Source organism: Adiantum capillus-veneris, chromosome 11 (genome assembly GCF_014529385.1).
Source record: "Adiantum capillus-veneris isolate H3 chromosome 11, ASM1452938v2, whole genome shotgun sequence".
NCBI lineage: Eukaryota > Viridiplantae > Streptophyta > Polypodiopsida > Polypodiales > Pteridaceae > Adiantum > Adiantum capillus-veneris.
In genome coordinates, this window is record NC_140941.1 from 153,098,639 (window position 1) to 153,102,549 (window position 3,911).

Genomic DNA, 3,911 nt, shown 5'->3' on the forward strand with positions numbered 1-3,911 from the left:
CTCAAATTATCGAGCCAATCCTCACAATCTACTTTTCCTGTCCATCTCCCAAGCCCCTTCACAAATCTCCAATTTGTTCCACTCCTTAGCTATTCCCAAATTGCTTCGCATCCTCAGCAATCCCTCTCTTCAACTCCAATTTCCGCCTTTTGACTCCCAAAACCGCACGTCAAGGCAACTCCAAGAACTGGGCTGCACCTTCCAAAGCAAAGGTAAGGGGATGTTGGGAAGGCAACGTTTTAAAATGTCGGTCACTAAAGGGGAAGGTTGGATGCCAGTCAAGCATTGTAAAATGCTAGCAAGGGGGAGGAAGGTGGGACGTCCACTAGGTGTAGAAGACAGCATTTTGAAACGCTTCGAACTTGCCTTCTCCAAGGGGGGGGGACTCATCGCATTGAAAGGGAGGGTTTTGATATGCTTGCAAGGACCACACCCCTGATTAGGCAGTTGCAAATGCTATGAAGCGCTATTGTTTGAAAACGCTAGCGACAGCGAGAAGGCTGACACCACTGTGTGCTGCATTTTGAAACGCAAGATTCAGAGAAGGGCAGGAGCAAGAGGGGGCTAGGGAGGGAAATATCGACGAAAAAGGTTTTGGTCTTCTTCTCAAGGGGCTTCTCCTCCATGCCAAGAGTCTTCAAGCATGACACGACTTTGCTACCATGTCAAAGTCAATGATGCGGAAGCGTAGAGACCAAGGGGGAGAGAGAGAGAGAGAGAGAGAGAGAGAGAGAGAGAGAGAGAGAGAGAGAGAGAGAGAGAGTCTCCTGAACCAATTGAAGGGGAGGAGCTGGGAGCACAACGGAAGAAGAATACGCACGCACACACTCACACACACACCACCATAGCCACACACACAGGTTGAAGGGGGAGAGCCAACGTAATGTGTGCCCCCTTTCTTTATTCACTTACCTTATGCACTAAGGCACAATACACATTGTACTTAGTGTTAGTGGCTCACACAAGTGTATAGCTGTACACTTAGGGTTAGTGGCAGTTAGTGATGGGCGGTCGGCCACATGGCCATTAAACCTAAGATTCTCTCATTTGATGGCGAATGTGGGAGACTATAAAAATGGAAGAGAACCACTCTTCACCCAATGCCCATCAACTCACAAGAGTGTTGAAACTGATGGTTGGAGAGACTCTTAGTGAGTACATCCGTTGTGTTCTCTGACGTAGGAATCTTCACTAAATCAAGGCTCTTGTTTGCCAAGCATTCACGACTGAAGTGATAGCGCACATCAATGTGTTTCGTTTTGGAATGAAACACTGGATTGTTAGCCCAAGGAAATAGCACTCTGACTGTCACAATGAAGAACTGGTGTACACTGCTCCAATCCAAGATTTTTCACTAGGCGAGCAATCCAAATAGCTTCTTTGCATGCTTCACTCAATGCAACATACTCTACCTCTATGGTAGAAATGGATGTACAATCTTGAAGAACAGATCTCCAAGAAATAGCAGAACCAGCAAATGTGTAAATCCAACCTGTTGTTGATTTACGACTATCAACACAGCCTGCATAGTCACTGTCTACAAATCCCTAAATGGATGACTCTCCACGACCATAGCATAACTGTCTATCTGCAGTGCCACTCAAGTATCTGAGAATCGACTTGACAGCATTCCAATGCTTTTTACCAGGATTAGACATAAATCTGCTGACAACTCCACTGCATGTGCAATGTCAGGTCTTGTAGCCACCATGGCATGAATGAGACTACCACAAGCTGACGCATAAGGAATTTTAGCCATCGCAGCTTTTTCCTCAGCAGATTTGGGACAATCGTTCTTGCTAAGTTTCAAATATGCACGCAATGGAGTACTCAAGGCCTTCCCCTTTTGCATGTTGAAACGATCAAGAACCTTGTGCACATACTCTTTCTGAGAAAGGTACAACAACCTCTTCTTACGATCACGAGTAATGCGCATACCCAAAACGTGATTGGCTTCACTCAAATCTTTCATGTCGAATTGACTTTTCAGCTTTGTTTTCAAGTCAGCAATGTCCTTCTTAGAATGACCAGCAATAAGCATGTCATCTACGTAAAGGATAAGCATAATAAGTTATCCATTTGGTTGTCTTTTCACATAAAGACATGGATCCCATTACTGCGCTTATAGCCTAGGGAACGCATAAATGCATCAAACTTTTGATACCATTGTTTGGACGATTGCTTCAAGCCATAGAGACTTTTCAGAAGCTTACAGACCAAATGTTCCTTGCCCTTGAGCACAAACCCTTCAGGTTGCTGCATATAAATCTCTTCCTCAAGATCACCATGTAAGAAAGCTGTAATGACATCCATTTGATCAAGCTCCATATCTTCAGTGGCAACCAAAGCAAGCAACATTCTTAGTGTCATCATCTTTACCACTAGAGAAAAGATTTCCTGGAAATCTACACCATATTCTTGCTTGAAACCTTTGGCCACCAAACGAGCTTTGTAATTCTCAACATTGGATGCAATCTTCTTCTTGTAAACCCAGTTACAAGGCAAAGCTTTCCTACATTTTGGCAATGGAACAAGTTCCCATGTTTTGTTCTTTGCAATACTGGATAGCTCCCTCTTCATAGCATGTTCCCATTGAACTTTATCATTGGCTAGCATAGCCTCTTTGTAACAAGAAGGCTCACCACTATCTGTCAACAACACAAAGTCCACGCCTGGAACAAACCGTTCTGGCGGATGTGAGACTCTTTGAGATCTCTTGGCTGATCAGAGCTTATACTAGCCTGTGTAGTAATTGGCTCTGGAGCTATCTAGAGGTGATACATTGAAAAACGTCACTTTCCGGAATTCAACCTCTTTCATTGGCTGCCTATGCATCTTGGTCTCATTGAAGACAACATCACTGGTACGGATTACTGATCGACTTTCCGGATCCCATAAACGATAGCCAAATTGACCATGTACACCATATCCAATAAAAATGCATTTCCTGGACTAAGGGTCAAGCTTAGCACGCAACTCCTTGGGTACATGTGCATAAGCTTCGTAGCCAAATGTACGGATTTTTTCATAAGACAACTTATGTCCTTACCATAACTCCAAAGGTACACGAAACTGTAATGAAGCATGTGGTGATCTATTGATCAAATACACAACAGTGTATAATGCTTCAGCCCAAAACGCTTGCGGTAAATTAGCATGTGATAACATAGACATAATCCTCTCTTGGATGGTCCTATTCATTCATTCGGCAACATCATTTTGTGCAGGGGTATAAGGAGCTGTAAACTCGCACTTAATTCCCCTGCTTGAACGGAAGTCTGCAAACTCTTTGGAGACATATTCTCCACCATTTTCTGAGCGTAAAGCTTTCAACTTATGTTCAAACTGAGTTTCCACACTAGATAAGAACTTTTTGAAACAAGAAAAAATCTCATCTTTAGACTTCATGGCATAAACCCAAACATGTCATGTTGCATCGTCAATGAATGTAACATAATAAAACGCACCGCCATGGGATTTGGAAGGCATAGGCCCACATAAATCACTATGCACAAGCTCTAAGGGCTTTCTTTCTTTGTCAAAAGACTATGTACAATGTGCTCGTGTTTGCTTACCATATTGACAGTGTTCACAAAAGGGAAAATCAAAAAATGATAAAGACAGTAAGTAGCCCAAACAAGAAAGAGTTTCCATTCCCTTCTTTGACATATGACCTAACCGACTATGCCACAAAGCAACAGTTGGCATCTCGGTTACGGAAAGAACATTGTTCTTGTCAGATACATAAAGAGGATAAAGTGTACCAACTTTAGAACCATGGGCTAAAATAAGATGACCTTTCGCAATACGCCAAGACTGCTGATGAAAAGTGACTTTGTAACCCAAGTCATCAAGACGTCCAACCGAAATCAAATTTCGTGTCAAAGTTGAAACATGACGCACATTATGTA